This window comes from Gallus gallus, chromosome 7, assembly GCF_016699485.2.
Source record: "Gallus gallus isolate bGalGal1 chromosome 7, bGalGal1.mat.broiler.GRCg7b, whole genome shotgun sequence".
Classification (NCBI taxonomy): Eukaryota; Metazoa; Chordata; class Aves; order Galliformes; family Phasianidae; genus Gallus; species Gallus gallus.
The window spans coordinates 12,971,455-12,989,752 of record NC_052538.1 but is presented as its reverse complement, the minus strand read 5'-3'; positions in this window follow the sequence as shown (position 1 = coordinate 12,989,752).

The following is an 18,298-nucleotide window of genomic DNA, read 5'->3' as shown; positions in this document are numbered from 1 at the left end:
CTGATCTATCCTTATTATAAATTGTCAAACATTTATTTAAAGTCAGTAATGCCCTTTACATCCTCCCAGCCAGTGCCTGTCTGAAGTCAGTAAATCAGGAAACCCAGTAGGTTTGTATGGTAAAGAACTAATTGCAGGCTAAGATCAGAAATAAAAATTTACAATCTGAGCAATCTCCAGCGAACCTTTTTGCGGGGGAGCTGTACCTGAGTCTTTGCTTTTGGTTTGACTTCAACTGCAATGAAACTTTTTTAGGTGGCTTGTAGTGACAGAACAAGGGGCAATGGGCAAAAACTAGAACACAGGAAGTTCTATATCAACTTGAGAAAGAGATTCTTTCCTGAGAGGGAGACAGAGCACTGGAACAGGCTGCCCAGAGAGATTGTGAAGTCTCATTCTCTGGAGATATTCAAAGTCCACCTGAATGCTTTCCTGTGCAATCTACTATAGGGAACCTGATTCAGCAGGGAGTTGAACTAGATGATCTCCAGGAGTCCCTTTCAGCCCCTATGATTCTGTGATTCTGTGAAACACTCCATAAATCTAAGGCCCTTGAGTTGTCCAATCCTTCACTGCTAAAACAGTCTACTCACTGTCATAAAAATTTCCCATTTCCCTTATAGATTAAATTTTGATTTGTATTTATGTTCTATGGTTATGAGTTCAAATCAGTATTGGGGGTTTGCTAGAGTGAGGAATAGGAAGGATTAAACAGCTTTTCTGGCAAAAAGAGCTGGACAGGTATGAACTGGAGATATGAAGAAGAGGTCAGGGGGTGAACTTAATCTAAATGAGTGTGCCTTAGCTATTTAATTCCTCTGGGGAGTAATAAGATCTTGTGTGGCGTGAGATCAATTTTTAAGAGATGAATCATCTCTGATTATCAACAGGAAGGATTTAGCTGCTGCACATATCAAGCATCATCATTTTTTAAAAACTGCAAACATTAACAACTTTGAAAAATTGAACATCTTCTACATATTAAACCCTGCATCAATTCTCTCAATTTTTAGTATACTGTTGGCAAATCCATTACCCACCATATTTCAGCTTTAGATTTCATGAATCTTATATTGTTTGTTGCCATCTCAAATTTGAGGCAAGGACCTAAGGCCTGGATTGAGCAAAGACTTACAAGCTGGTATTGCTTTCCTCCTGCCGAGAAGGAAGGTATATTTGCTGCCCTAGGGTTCTCCTGAAAAACTAAGCCTGGCATACATCGAGTTGTTTGATAAAGCCTTAGGCAAGCAGTGATTTCTGTGGACTGCAACAGAGCAAAGCAAACAACTCTCAGGACATACTGTCAGAACAAAAAATACCTTTGCCCCCAGTCAATAATGTTTATATTTAGAGTGAACCTTGAGGTTCAAGAACATATTGAAAACCAACTGTGTATTTTTGCACATATTATTTGGAAAGGGGTTGTGGCTTTTTGGTTAGGGTATAATTTTACTTTGCTTTTTGTACTTGCACCGCTAAGAAGTCTAGACTCATAGTAGTTTGAGAGAAGGTCACAGAAAGACATGCCTTACTGCTAAGGGACTGATTGAATCATGCATCTGGTGGTGAACATGGATCTCTTTCCAAGCACCACATATGTATTCAGTGAAACACCCACTGTCCCAGGGCTTCATGTCTGCACAAAGGACTGGTGGGACAGGACATTGCCCTGCCCTAGCAGGGACTGTTTCCCCCTGCGAAGGCTGTGCCATCACAGTGGGGCATGGCTGCAGCAAGAGCAGCCTGGCCCAGGTGCAGCATGGGGCAGTACAGGAGCTGCTGATGAGCACTTCTGAAACTCCCCAAGTCGAGGAGTCACCTTTTCTGAATCGTCTTGTTTCTTTTTCATACAGTAAAGGCAAGGATGTACAAAGCACTTTCTGCCACAACATCTGTCACACCAGCTTCAAAAGCTAAAGGAAACTTCATCTCCACCAGGACTCCGACCTAGATGAAAGAAGCCCTGTCTTTTCTGCTAAGTGTGTTGGTAATCTTTCCATTTAGAGAAAAGATGTGTTCTTTACCGGAAAACAGACGTACCAGTGAAAATGGCTGCCCATGTTGAATAATAGTTTGTGAATCATAATTTCCACTGAAAATTTGAGTTAAAGAAAATATCCTATTCACGCAAGATGATGAAAACTTGCCTTTTATTTGGTGAGAGAAGAGGACTCCTCGTTTTCTTGAGAAAACTGTTCACACTATGCACAGTTACTAATTCAAACACAAGAACACATCTCTTCCTCTGTAAGTCCAAATATCCAAAGCAACTTTCAGAGATCTGAATTGTGTTCCAGTAATGGGGACTCATCTCCCTTTCCATGAATAAATAGCATTTGGTTCATGGGCACTGATAAAAACAACAACTGTGAAGAAAAATATGAAGAAAAGAATTGCTACAGCTTACATAGTGAAATGAAGCATGCAGAGGAATTTTTTTATGCAGTTATGCAGACAATTGCTTTGATGCCAAACCAGATCATTACACCACATGATGATGGAATCACTTCTGAGTCATTTTCAAGATGCACTTTCTCTGCTTTCTGTGGTGCTAGCAAATGCAGATGGAGACTGTGAGTCTAGAGCAAGAGCCACAAGGATCTGTGCATTTTTCAGATGGCTAAGTGCTGCTGAGAGATCCACAAAGGACATGCTAGCCCTGTGGCACCTTTGGGTTTCCAACAATTTTGCCCTAATAAAACGTTGGCAGAAAAGTGCAATTCCTTTTACTGCACACAGTAACTCCAGCAAGTGAGCTCACAAGTGCTGTCACGGGAAGAATGAATTTAAGGTTGAGAAGGAAAATTTTTTAGTTAGGACATGCACGTAGAACAGAGCTCATTCCCCATTAAGTGTACTGTGTGACCTGGGATCTACCAAAGAGTTTAGAAACTGAAATGCTCAACCTTCTCCAGCCCAGCAAATGAGTGTTTGGTTCTGGCAGTGGATGCTGCAGCAGTGACTGAAGCACCATGTCTCTTACCCCAGGTGCCTGACTGCAGTAGCTTGCAGAGCAGGAGACGGATACAGTACAGCCCTGCAACCTGATGGCTGCATGCCTGAGGTACCATCCTGAACGTTGCCTATGAACTTCTTGTGAAAAATTCAGGGGTGTAGTTCCAAAATGGATTCTGAATGGAACTCTGGCTTGTCTCTCCTCAGACTGATTGCCTGCAACTTGAGACTACATGGATTTCCCTCTCCCATGTACTTGCTGCAGGATTTTTAGCTGCCTCTCCTGCAAGGTGCTCTTTGGCAACCAGGATAGTCAGCCTGCACAACATTGGGTATGCACATGCTGCTGACACAACTAAAATCACCTCAACCAGGCATTTTGCAGCTGGATGCTGGGTGCCTGTGTCTGCAGGAAGATGGGGACTCTCATCTGCCAAGGGCATGGGAACACCTGCAACAGTTCTGAGTTTTGGGAGGTTTTTTATGCAACCATCATTGTCTGCTATCTCACACATCACCAATGCTTCCTGTGTCACTAATTCATACTGCTGTAGGAAAAGCATTGAGCGCTTTTAGAGCTACCTCCATTTGCTGCACCTCAAACACAAACCAAATTCAAGCTGGCAGTGAGGCTTTGGTACAATGAAGATAATGCGAAAAATACTGCAGTTTGGAGGGAAGAAACCTGGAGCTTTCAGGAAAATGTAGGAAGAAGGAGGACGTTCCTAGCTCCCTGTTATCCTGTCTCACCTCTCTGGGTTACAGAATTCCCACTACGGACTCTATGATACAGCTCCTTCATCTCCTCCTCTGCAGAAACCTCTGCTCATGGTGCCTCCAGTGATTCTGGGGAAAAGGAAGAAGAGAAAGGCTTTGCATGTAGCTCTGCTCATAAAGGAAGCCAGGTAGGAGAGGTGAAATCTTCTCTGCAAGCCAGATGAGGTCACCTTTGTACTTGAGGGAAGATTTGCTCAATGTCTGTCAACTGAGCTGTCTCATTTGGAAGGAAGAAGGAAAAGGAAACCAAAGCAAAGCCAAGCAGATGAAGAAGGTTGAATTGCTTCTCTGGAGAACATGTATTAATGTAATGTTTTGCAAAGCCATTGTATTTCATTATGTAAACAAACTTTATATTAACAAAACTAGCTAACCCTAACTAATTTTGATTAACTTCAGCAAATCTATGCAAAAGTAAAATGATTTGGACTTTACAGAATCACAGAACAGCAGAATTGTTCTGGGCTTCCAGGGTCATTGAGTCCAACCCCTCTGCTGAGACAGGTTCCCTCCTGTAGGTTGCACAGGAAAGCATCTAGGCAGGTTTTGAGTATCTTCAGAGAATGAGACTCCACAGCCTCCCTGGGCAGCCTGTTCCAGCGCTCTGTACCCTCACAATAAAGATGTTCTTCCTTGTGTTCACACAGTACTTCCCATGTTCCAGATTTTGCCCACTGCCCCTTGTTCTGTTGTTGCACACCACCGAAAAGAGCTTAGACCCAACCATTTGACTCCTGTACATTAAGTATTTATAAACAGTGCTGAGATACCCTCACAGATTTTTCTTCTCCAGGATCAAGTCTACAAAGTCTCCCAGGTCATCACTGCTCACAGCTCCAGCAGTGCTGCAGTGCAACTCCCCCTGAAATCTCTCCTGCCCTCAATAGCCCTGGGATCTTTCCTTGCATGCGGCTCTCTGGGGTTCTGTTACACTGGCTGGACATTTCAGAATCAGCTTTCTTCAGGAACCTCCTTTGGCTCTCCATGTTTTGTTAGGGCCACAGATGTCCCAGGCTGTCAGCAAGAGCTCTCAGCACAGCAAACAGCCTAAACTGACTATTGTTAACTTTGAAGAATTTACAGAGGGTTGAAAGTGGACAGGCTTCTAAAAGAGTTTTCTCTGCTACATCAAAAAGAGTTGAAAAAAATTGAAAAGAGCTTCAAAAGCAGCTGATCTCTGACAGTGCATGTGGATTTGGGCGTACAGCACAGTTCTGCTGGCACCCACATCTGTGGATGATAACTCTAGGGAAGCGGTCCCACTGAACATATACAGAAAAATGCCTGAGATCCTCATGCAGCGGTGCAATACATGTAACAGCTAATGACTTTCATAAATTACAGTAAATCAAAATGATAGTAATGTGAGTATGTACATGGAGGCCGAGGTCTCCATTTGGAAGTCCTGCTGGCAAGGCCAGCCAAAACAGCAGCTATCTGCTTTTCTGAGATTTCCTAATGTGCTACCTCTCTGCAGGAACTAGAAATAAGTGAAATATCCTCATAATGAAACAAAGTTTATACAGCCGTGAATGCTTATAGTAAGCAGATCTGCTGAAAGATGATTCTCTCTCCCTGCTTGTGATCATGACAAGCATGGGCTTCTTGTAGCAGTCTGCCTTCTGAACAAACCCAGACAGTCTCATGACAGCCTGGGATCAAAATCAGCAACTTCAGCAAGACTCGTCCTCGGGGAAGAAGGTCAGAAATCTTCTATCAAGATTGGCTGTGTTTTGAGAATATTGATTTCAGTATTACTAAGATAAAATTAGTGATATTGAAATGATTGGTTAAATGCGCAACTTCCAGGAACTGAAACTCTATGAACTAAGTCTCTTTCTGAAAGTTCTATTTTATCTAAACACACTGAGACTTTGATGATCAAGTACCCTAATCTATCCAACATGCAGAGGTGTTTCTGAGGAGCAAAGAATTGTTGCACATTTTCTTATAAGCCTGTCATGTTGCCAAATAAATATGTATGTTTCCTTGCCGTTTCTTAAATAAGAAGTGATATGAGGAGCTAACATGGCGCATCACTCAAATCATTTTGCTCTCTCTCTCTAGTTCTGTTTCCTTCTTCCCCTCCTTCTCCTTCATGTTTGTCTTCTGCCTTTAACATGAAGGTTCCTTAGTTCAGCAAGCATGCTGTATACTGGGTAGATATTGCAAGGCCCTCACCACTCCTTCTAGCCTTTCCAGTACATGCAGTATAAATAAGCTAAAATCACAAAAGCCCAGCTAACCTTCGTGCACCTTCTGACCCCCATCGGCCCCAGTACCCATCAGCAAAGGCAGCAGCAGCCTTGCAGGTGCCAGCCCAGTGGTGTCACCTCTGTGCACGCTGTGAAGCCACAAGCGTGCCTTGTTACATGTAAGCTGATAAGGCATCAAACTCAACTTTGGTCCTAACCTTCATCTTTCAAAGATGAACAAGTGTGTGCCAGAACCCGTTTACCAGAAAGCAGAGCCTGAAATGGATGTACCAAGGGCAAGTGGAGTTTGTGCACTTCAGGCCCAGACAACATGGGTACTGTGCAGAGCTAAAAAGTTGCCTCTTTGTCACCATCAGCAGCTTGCCTGTGATCTTCCCTGGGGAACTCAGAAGATCCCAAATAGCCCCCAACAATTTTTTCATTATGCCTCCTCCCCACTATGTGAGACACAAGATTATTTTTGCCTTCAGAGGTTTTCAAGTGGCCACCACCAAAAATCACTGCTCCAGTGGCAGTTCTGAGGAGTATTCACAGAAAAACAGACGAAGTTGAAATACAACTACCAACTGTTGCTATTGTAGCAACCTGGACAGTGAGGGTAGGACATTTTTTACTTTATGCCTTACAGTGTTCTCGTACATAAAAAGAGAAGGTGCCAAGTGGATTAAGATAGTGCAACCAATAATCTGCATTTTGCATGTATCTGTGTGTCTCTGATGCCTACTGGAGATGCGATGAAGCATAATTATAGCAGCAATCAAAAATGAGGTACTGGGACATTGTGGTAAAAAGATCAGTGCACAGAATACCAAATCATTTTGAAACCCTGCGTAGGTCAGTATTTGGATGTTTCCTCCCAGCAAAATATAGGTCCTGTTCATTAGTTTTTTTATGTTTGGTATTCCTATGATGTCCAAAATTGCTTTCATCCTGGTATGTGTGGATTTGTATTATGTTACTTGAATGAGAAATATTTCCATGTTGAGCAAAGCCATGAATGCTGTTATTGCCTTATTTCTGAGTGCAGATGCAGACAACAAAGAGTGGCCTTTGAGATGCCCTAATTGCAGATGGTATCATTGCTCTAGAAACTGCTTAGACGTATATGTGGCTTTGACTTCTGAGAACTGAGCTGAACAATGGTTGAAAACTTCAGGTATAGATGACACTTGTGCATACATTAGATCTACAGGTGATAAGGAAATCATTATAATCTGTGTCTTATTACATAAATACTATACATATAGATAGTATGTAATTATTATTGCATATACGCATACATATGTGTACAAACATTATAATCAGCCTGTTCTGGGTGACACATAAACAATCAGATCTGTATTATTATCTGAATAGAAGACCTGGAAGAGTAAGAAAATGATATGGTTCTATATTACATACGAATGATTTTGAGTATATAAGGAGAGAGGCAGATACATATGCTGTTATGTTTTTGTAATAATCCCAGAACGGGAAGAACATTGTACTTTAAGGGTGAGCAATGTCTACCAGCACTTGGTAAAAGGTTCATGGGCACAAATCTGGTGGGCTGTAATTTGTGAGTGCCACATTATAACAGCTACCCAGGTTATTTAAACTGTGGGTCCAGTTCATGGGTTAAGACAAGAACTTGAGCACTCAGGGCAAGGAAGGTGATTTGGTATGCATGAAAATGAAGTCCCTGAGCCTTCGGTTCACAGATCAATCTTTTTCACCTATAAAAAATGACAACCCCCCCTATGACAACAGATATGAAGGCTCTAAAAAGGCTCGACACAATTTTTAGGCCATTATGAAAGAAATTCTTGTTGATGCTTTATTGAAGGATGAATACTATGGCACTGACAGCACAAGGCCTAGGAAGAAGCAGAGTTTCTAGAATGGTGTCAAAACAACAGGGTTAAAACTTGTGATCTGCAGAACAAGGTTCTTCAGTGCTGCCAGCAGAATGTTCGTATTTTGAGGTGAGCCTAAATCCTCAGTAGGCAACAGATCACATCAGTGATGAAGAACTCCTCTGTTACAAAAGAAGAGGAAAAGTGCAGGACAGGAAAAAGTATTTAAAACCTTACCAGTACATAACTTTGGTATGTCTTGGCATGGCTATATACAGATTATATTTTTAAAGTCCTGAAACACAGCACTTCCCCTCAGGCAGCTATCACAGACAAACATATTCAATCCCATCAATACCATGTTTGTTGTGTATGTCACACAAAGAGATCACTGATAACTGTCATGCACTGAAGGATGGGAGCATCTAGATTCAGTTGCTATTGGGAAACTCATAGCCTTTGAATATAACATTTTTTCCCCCACATTTTTTGTCCTGCTGTTGCAAAGCAGGGTGATACTCATTAAGGAGACCAATATGCAATTTTCTTTTCAGCAGAACATGGCACAGAATTATTTCTCTGTAACTCTGTATCTCTAAGCATACTGATTGGGCCATTTGTGAATGCCAGAATTGGACACAAAGCCTGAGATTGTTTTAAAGGAAGCTCAACAACAGCAGCCTCTGGTCCCTGGGGATATTCTTTTTTAGGGAAACAATCAATACTTGTGTTTGTATCACAAATCCAAGCCCAACAGGGAAATTCATTATTATGATTTTAGCAGCCTATACCCTCCTTCCTGGGTATCTCAAATTCAATCATCATAATTTTGACACTCTCTCAAAATAATCTAGAATTGCCAAAGCTATTACATGTCTTCTGAGAAGGCTTTTCTCCATCACATCATTTATCAGAGTAGGTAACAAACTTACATTCTCTCTCTAGCACATATACAAAAGGAGGTGATGGGAAACATAGTTTCCCAACACACAGGGAAAGTGTTCTCCTGGGGAATCAGAGCTAAGGTTAGAGGGTAGCAAAAAATCTACAAGATTTGTCATTCTGAAGAGAAACATAACTTTCTCGTTATGAAACGAAATCCATTTCAGGCAGAAGCAAGAGGCCTCAGGATTTCCCTCAGGGCATGCAATCCTTCGAAAAGGAAAGGAGAACATTAGTGAGTTCATGTCAGGAAAGGAATATGTTAATATAGACACATGAAACTGGTTAAGTCCACTGAATGACAAACAGTAAAACTATTCAAGACATCTATGTGCAATAAATTTGGGCAAAAATTCCACTCCAAGTTCAGCGCTGTGAAAGATGCTGGTAAGTACTTTTGATGTCAGTTTTCCCCAGAACAAATGGCTACATCCTGTAAAGGGTAAAGAGAGGGGCAAAGAGATGCCTCTTCAAAACATGGCAGCAATATGTCAAAGATTACGCTGCTGCACTCATTACTCATACAAACATATTTCATTGTCTGTTTTACTTTTTTTTTTTTTTTGTACTAATTTGGAATGATGCAACTTGTCACCCCAGTTGCAAAATATCTGTCTCAATCATGACATAGGTGATATCTGAGGTGTCAAAGAAAACAGAACCCTTCTCTAAGTGGTAATTCAGAAGAATTCACAGATGAGCTCCTGGCAGACAGGGTCTTGAGTGTTATTGCTGGCAAGACTGAAAAAGCATGACTACAAGCTAATGAGGAAAGGCCTGGGTAAGTGTCATCAGGATTGCTGTACACTGTGCTGATCATGTAAATCCTGTAGCTTGGACAGCACCTGAACTAGAGCTTGGCTTCCTGGAGAAGAATCCTAAAAAAGAAAGAGGTAACTGGTGCTTGTGCAAAACCAAAGTTAGATGAGAACTAAAAGGAGAAACACAAGCCCTTTACCGTACTGGGAGAGTGGTTTCATAAGGTTATCACCAAAAGGATTAAATCTTTCATCACCGTATTGACTTACGGTGGAAGTATCCTATTCCTATCATTCTTGCACTATTCAGGAACCACACTAGAAGTTATTTTATACAAATGGGGATGCTAAGAATTGCTTGAAAATATTAAGTGGTATTATAAAATTTGGCAAACATTTTCTGAAGGATCACCATGATAATTTTCTTCCATTAATTTTGTGGGAGTTTTGACTTTCTGTTAATGATGATCCATTGTTTCTCAGCCACAAATATAAGCAAAATTATTGCAGACGAGGGATTCTCCTTGTGAAAGTGGTGAAAATGAAAGTGCCTTTATGAATATGTATATCACAGGGATCTGATTGCGTTGTATTTAGGCCAGAATATCTTCACTGTTAACTGGATATGAATCAAGATGGGCTGGTAGTAACCTCTCCTTCAAGATGAGACTGCCACAGGAGTGGACAACATGAGGATGAGGAGAAATGTGGCTCTTAGACTTTCTTGTCTGTTCTGTACCTGTTGCAAAATTATTCTATTCTACTCAGTCTAAAGTGGCTACACTCACAGAAAACACTCAGTACTTTAAAATGACTCTGAGAAGCCACCAACTGGCATTCTGGAAAAGACAAACAAGCATATAAAAAAGGTGGGTAACAAAGGGCTTTAAAAGCACAAACAGGGAAAGAAACAGCTGGGATGTGTGGGGCTAATCACTTCAATGCTGATTTTTTTCCATTCTTCCAATTATTGTCTTTTGATTCAGCAGTAGTTTGGCTGAAAAACTATACCAAACCTTGTACCCAACCATCAGCTGAGTTAGGGTGAAGGTCTTTTCCTCAAAGAAAATACTAGAATCACATTGAAACTCACTGATGACTAAAATGAGAGCTACTCTCTAAAGGATGTGCTTATTTGTGTACAGGAAAGCCAAATCTTATTCTTCCATGCTTCAAAAATACCTGGCAGAATCCAAGCCAAGTGATGTGGATAAGAGAAACTTAAGGCTGTCTCACTCAGATCAGGAGCAGCGTGAGCTTGCCAAGTTTCTGCTGACTCCAGAGTTCACTGTTCTTGCTGTTTTGAAGTGCAGAAGAGACTCAGCATTTTACATTCACAGGCTGAAATGCTGTTTAATAAAATGTGTCAATGCAAACATCCTTTTAGATCAACTTACACCTTTTAACTCCTTTTGACGCATATCACAGTGTCACAACTCCACACAAAGATTTTGTTGTATGACATTGGTATGAAAGATCTGACTAAGGTGGGTTCCTCTTCTCTTTTGCTATGGTAGCACTGCTAAGAGGGAATCATTGGAATATCTGAAAATGTCCACAAAAGACTCTTTGGATCCATGCAATGTAAATTTCTGCCCTCAGACTCTTTGCTTTTATCAGTGAATGTTGGCTGGAGCATCCCTGGTGAGGAGACAGGTCGTACTCTAAATCCCTGTAACCAAGGCCATCCTCAGCAATAAAAATATGTTGATAAATAATGCAGGAGGGACCTTTACTCACAAATGGTGGGTCCCTTGCCTATTGACCTTTTTTTTTCTAAAGGTTCAGGAGGGCTTGTAATAGGAACTAAGCTCTTTCTTTTCTTTTAGGGTTCCTTTTCTTTCCATACATTAGGCTCAAGGCTTCTCTGAGAGGACAAAATATACGTTATTAAAAGTATCCTAAAACTGAACAAGGTTTGGGAATCTCTAGGCTTGTTCTCAGAAAGCGTACAGAAGTCTAACAGACAGCTTCAAGTATGTGCCCTACACACACCACATTCATTGCAACAAATCAGGAACCCACTGAAGGACATCCTGGAGTACAGAAGGATCCTCATGACTTTTACCACAACCATTAACTACCCTTATACAAACTCCAAAGGCTTCTTGAGGATCTAGTACTTAGCTTGACCATTACCTTATCAAGAAGTAATGTTATGACAGTTTTACTTGCCCTTATTTCTTTGGTAACGATGTCAACATAACCCACAGAAACTCAGTGTCCTATGTGAGGACAGCAAACACTGTTCTTTTCCTTAGAGGTTATGCAACATAACCTGCGTATAGAAAGTCCCCCACAGGCCACAGCTTTACCATGCCCATGAGTATGCACCAAAGAGAGGTTTAGTGAATCTCTGTGGTGGTCAGTAATTCCTGAGCAGCCTCTCAGAAGTATCGCTTAATATATGGGCTAGTTTTCCATCCCTGGAAAACATTTAAGCACAGTAAGAGATTTTCAGGATAATCTTTCTGGTCATCTATTCATTACTTAGCAGAATCTTGGGCAACTTAGCCTACTTGTCAACTGGAAGAATAATTCTTGAAGGGATGAAAAATAGCTCTGCAGCATAAATTATGCTCATTTCTTACCTCCCTCAAGACATATGAAAAGCCATGTTTTCAAAGATGTTGTTCCAGCTGTGGGGATAGTATATTTCCACTAAATCCATTCTTCCCAAGAATGTGAGAGATTTGAAGATTTAATTGACAGGATTATAAAACATGAGCTGATTTGTGTGCAAACTCCAGCATGTGCTTTCCTGGGTAGAGTGCATTAAAATCTCCTATTTGCTGTACTCTGTCTTGAAAACACTCCTGTCCACACAACAAGCTGTTAAGACTTCCATCCAGCTGATGAATTCAGCATGCCACCCCAGCTGCTTCAAAAGTAACTGTTCTTATTTCTTTCCTCTTACAGCTATAGTGATTTGAACCATATAAACCTTGACCATGTTTGAAGTTGACTTTTTTCATAATTGTTGGAGGTAAAAAGAGACAATGCTCTTCCCCAGTAATCTTTTACTTGGCACCTCATTCTTTACACGCTGATAACTCTAACACTTGGAAAATGTCACTGGCTTACATCTGCTAATAACCTTTTTCAAATGCTCTTTTGATTTCTAACTATTTCCTGTGGCAAAAGGAGGGCCAGGGCCTGACCTGGCCTGGCCCATTCCCCTTCTTATCTTCTTTCCCTTTTTATTCTTCTATAGGGCTGGTCTTAAGAGGAAAGTTTAAGAGACAAAGGATAAAGTATTTGCAGCCCTTCTTCCAGGTGTTGACAGTGATTATAACCAGATTTCATTGCTGCTCTTGGAAGGAATTTAGGATGTTGCTTAACAGCAGTCCAGACATACAGTGTACTCCTACTCTTGGATATAGGTGATCTAGTTAATCTATTCCTGTATTTTCCCATTCCCACTTGCTCTTTTCACTGGCTGTTAGCTTCCCCTCTGCCATGTATGTTTGAAGATTAGGTCACTATCTAGGAGACTAAGCCTCAATGCAATGAGGTGCAAAGACAGACAAAGCTGAGCTGGTGGCCACTAGGCACCAGCTCCCAGCTGTGATGTGGCCTAGCCTCCCTGACAGACAGCCCACCAGCTGCAAGGCACTCTCTTCCCACAGAGAAGGACTGTGGCTTGCACTTCACATGACACACTAAGGGAAAACTTAGTTGATGAAGTAAGACGCAGCCCCTCAACACTCACTCAGATACTGCAAAGCTGTTTTACTCGTAGATGGAGCAGGTGGCCTACACCTCCAAAAGAGCAGGATGTTGAGGGAAGGATTCTGATGCTGCATTCAGCCCAGAAGGCTGTAACAGTGGGAAAGATGCTTTAGCACAATTGCTGGCTTGGATTTATGTGATATTACATATTTATCTAATAATTTATACAAAGTAATCCCTGGATAGGTCTTGGTCTAGATTCTCCTCTCAAGAAGGATCACAACTTGGTTTTATCAGACAATGGTCTCAGCCTAGTATTAGAGGGAAAGAGGGGAAAGGTGCTCATTTCACTAAGAACTAAAGCTGAAGCAGTCCTTACTGGCACACGTATTGCCAGTTTCAGAGCAGGTGACTCAAGAAATACGCAAACTGAGTCATTCTTTCATTGACATCAATGACAGCCAATAGCCAAAGCTCAATAAAAGCGTTGCTTGACAACACTGTATCTGTTTTTACTCATCCTGTCCCTGTTGTGGGACAATTAATGGATGTTGGTTTTGAGCTGTTGTAAACTGCCGTGTTTTCTAAATGGGGGAAGTGAAGGATAGTGCAGTGACCGCAGCCAGGGTTAGGGGATCTCTCCATGCAGGGGATATGGAAACTGACAGCAGGCAAGCAAGACTGTGTCTTCATTGCCTCTGCCAGCTGCCAGAATGGGCTCCAGTTCTTGAACCAAATAGTTTGAGCCAGTTACTTTTGTACTGCATGCTGCCACAGAGCAGAAATATGCCAGTGGCCTGTCCTCCTCTATTGCAAGAGGAAGAGTAGAATGAAAATGAACATGTAGGCAGGGAGCATGGGTTTGAGCCTAAACCTCTACCTAATGTGGTGGCCTGTGTGAAACTCCCCATCATGCAGTTACTAGAATTTTGCTCTCTCGTAGGGTGAGATCATAAGGGGTACAAAATTCACAATTGGAATTGAAATCAAAGTATCTTACCCATAGCTTCAGAAGGATACTGACGGTGTCATAGCTATAAGAGGATATGACCCTTTTCCCTACATCATTTCGTTATCCCACTTTGATCGCAACACTTAAATTTAGGATGCAGCAGTTAGAACAAGCTCTCAGTGTGGTGAAGTAGGACGTAAAAAAAACCTTGCTTTTTATTTCCTTTCTGCTGGGCTTAAATTTTTAGATCAAATCACCTAGAAAAAGATGTTTGTGCAACAGGAAAATGTGGTATCAAGATTATCAGAACAAGGTAGACAATAATATATTTCGCATGACTCGATTGCAAAAAGTGACAAGGAAACCACAGGACATCGCTGTGAATGCAATGGAACAAGGCTGTGAAGCCTGTGTTGTGTGCCACAGACGTAAGGGTTTATATAGACTTGAATGAGACTCAATTTAGATCAAAAGGACCTTCAATTTTTTTTTTTTTTTTTTTTTTTTTGCTTTTTAAGATCAAGACGTACCTTTTTGGCATTACACAGCTTGTGGCTATTGAGGCAGATCTGAAGATACCAGTATATAGAGCACTTACTTCTGATTTACTAGCACAAATGGCTTACATAGGCATGGAAAGTAAACTGTTTTAGGCTCTTCAAGATCAGAGATAAGACTCATTAGCAGGACCAGCTGTGGAGTTTTTTCTTATCATTTCCTTGCCATGCTAATTTAGTACAAAGGTACATTCCCTGACTGGCCTATTTGCACAACACAACACAACTCCTGGATTTTGTATCACACTCCCTGCTTTAACATCCATGCATGAACTCCCAGCCCCTTCCACTCTGCTGTGGCATCTTGCTAATGGTGTAGAAATGCGCAATTTGATCATCATGACCCCCTGGCAGAACAACACTTCCCAGCAGCCTAATGTGTTCCTACCCTCTAACAGCAGTTTGCAAGAATTATGATACACTCATATCAAGTATTGTGACAAGTTACTCACTAAACGTACTTCATTGTGCTCTTTCTGTAGATTTCTTGCTACTCCAGAATTCGGTGCACCTTGAAGAACTTTGTGATGAAATTTAATACCCACTAGGATATCCTAGAGTAGGCAATTTACATTGTGGAGCTGCTGTCAACTAGCAGAAAGCTTTACCCTTCAATTCTTGTCAGCATATCAATTTTACAGTTTAAAGCTCATTGCCATTTAAAAACTTCAAATATAGCTTCTTTATCATCATCAAAGCACCCAGAACTAGACTTGCTGTAGAACCTAGAACAGGCATAAGGCAGCCTCTCTCAGCCTGATGTAGTTGATGTCTCCTTCATCCGTGGCTTGTTAAATACTTTGTTCTTAACTTGGTGCCCAGCCACAGAGATCAAAGTCAGGCATGCAGGGCAGACCTTCCTCATACCATGGCTTCCAACCAATGGCCTACTAAGTAACGCTTACTCCTGAAACCCATCTGCTTCCAAGTGAATTGTCAAGACAGAATAGATGTTATTCAAAGAAACTGTTCCTTAAAAGCCAGCACTATGGAAAATGAGGGAAATCAAGCTCTTATCCTTCCAGATGTCTGTACTGCTCCCTAATTCCAGCTACCTAGAACCTGTTTTCCTCTCAAAAGCTCCTCACAATTCTGCAAGACTCACCCCAGAAACAAAAAAATCTGACCTACCGTTTTCTAATCACTAGGCTCTTCTCATCTCAGCTTTTCCCAAGCATCTTCTGGAGAATACTAAAGCAGAGACATTTTCCCTACTGCTCTATCTTTTCCTGTTCTGCGGGAGGTCCTAGTGTAAAGAACTGTAGTCCTGTTAATATCAATGAGGAATGTCATTCATGTGCAAAAATAATCTAGGGTCAGAGTCATTTGTAAACACAACACAGGTATTCATGTTTAAGAAGAAATTAACCAACCTGAATTTTGCAAACCTGAATCATTTTAAAAGAGTATTTTTTTATTGTTGAGTTCACACACAACCAGCTGACTTTAGTCTTCCAAGGAAACAAAGCAGGGAAAATGTGTTCAAACAAAGAACTCTCAAATACACAAAGAATACCTAATTATCCCTTTCATTCTATATCTTTCCTTCTGAATTTTGCAGAAATAGCCACTTTACATGATAGATTCTTCTAGCCATGGTGCTGCCCATATTAATAGAACCATTCTTCAACAATGTTAATATTCAGTGCATGTAAATTCTCTATTAAAATATCTGTATACTCTGAATTTTTATATTGATACAAAGAGAGATTTCTGTACAATATATTCTCAATGTGCAAAACCAAAATCTTTTACATCTCATTTTCTCACATCAGATTATTTCATGGTGGTTTTTTTTTTTCCTTAAATGATTACATCATGTCTGCCCAACACACAGCAATCTAATGGGTCTGCCTTTATCACAAAACAAATAACCGGTGGAATGGGTCTCTGGTGCAATGATCAACATTTGGAAGCAGGAGGAATTCAAGTTTTTCTTTATCAGAGAGTAAATATGAACAGCACATTTCAGAGCTCAGAGAAGACTTCAATTCAGTCATCAAGCTATGGGAAACAGTTATTCAGAGAAAGGTATATACTATTGCTACACCTAATACTTTTCAGTGTGTTCAATATACTTCTTTTTTTACAAGAAGCGCCTCTCTCTTTCACAGAAGCATTTCACAATCCTAAAACATGTCAGTGCAAAAATGCCCCAATTTTTATTTTTAAAATATAGTCACTTCTATTAACTAGTATGACTTCAAGGCCAGGCTGGATGGGGCTTTGAGCAACTTGGTCTAGAGGGAGGTATCCCTGCCTATAGCAGGGGTTGAACTAGAGGATCTTAAAGGTTCCTTCCAACCCAAGCTATTCTATGATTCTATGACTTTCAAGAATAAAATACGAGCTTCAGGTACATGATTCCGTAATTCACCCGTTAATTTTCACCTTCTTACAAAAATGGCTACACAGTAAAGATGATTTAGATTGAAGTTTCAGGGTATTTTTTTTTTTCTGGGAAATTTGAAAGAGTTAACATAATGCAAAAAAAAAAAAAAAAAAAAAGAACAGATTTACAAAGTACTGAGTTTTGATTTACATTCAGGTAATTCACTTTCAAAAAGCCCTCATTACAAGAACAAAATATATTTTAATCTCCAGTTTCTGTAGAATCTGAACACTTATTTAACTGAAGTGTGTCTTTGCAAATGCACTTTGCAAAATGCACTTTTTAGAGAGGACTAAGCACAGTCAGTTCCAATACTGAGAATGGGACAGTATTACGTTATGCAAATCTGGCCTCTCTTTGATTTTATTATTAAAGTTGTGTCTGCTGAAAATAGAAACATTATGTTGCTATTAGTCTAGGGCAATTTATTGCCTAACCTTTCTCAGGTTCTTGTATGAATACTCTTTTCATGCCCTTCATCCTGAGTCCTTGTTATGTTTTGTCTCCTTAGTTTAGGCCTTAATGACTTAAAAGGTTTAGGGAACTAACTTTTAAAATTTGATTTATTTAAGCAGATGGAATATAGAATTTCTCTAGCTTGCCTTTTCTAGGAAGACAAAAAGTTGTGTTTTATTAAAACATAACATGCAAGAATGTACATGCAGTAAAGGCAGCAAGAAATGGAGAAATCCTACCATTTCTTTTGAAATTTTAATGATGTTACTTATTATTTTTAGTGTTAAAAACATGGTCCTTTATCTGTGTAGGTAAATCCTTTCAGTCAGGCTACCTTCTGAAATATTTTATCTGTTCTGGGGCAATGTGGTTGTCTGCTTCCCTTAAAGTATTTAGAATTTGGGATTGCAATTTGAAAATGCTTGATTATTTTGTGAATACTCGTTTGTTGTTTGCATTATATTAGCAGATAGAGATCCCGGCTAATATTTTAGTAATATATGCACGGTAACTGTGTTTCTGCTACAGTACCAAAAAGATAGACAGAGAGGTGAGAGAAGAGTCTTTCGTCCTTTTACAGATGAAGAAATGAGGCCCTCTGCATCCTCTTTTGAGATCATTTAGGGTAGTTTTGACAAACTGCTATGTGTTGGGTTCATCTGAATTATTTTGAATTTATGAAGGAATAAATAAAGATCAGAATCTGGCTCTGAATCTTGTCTGAGAGGAACAGGAAGTTTGTGGGAGCTGAACCCAGAAAGAAAATTAATGTCTACACGTCTACAC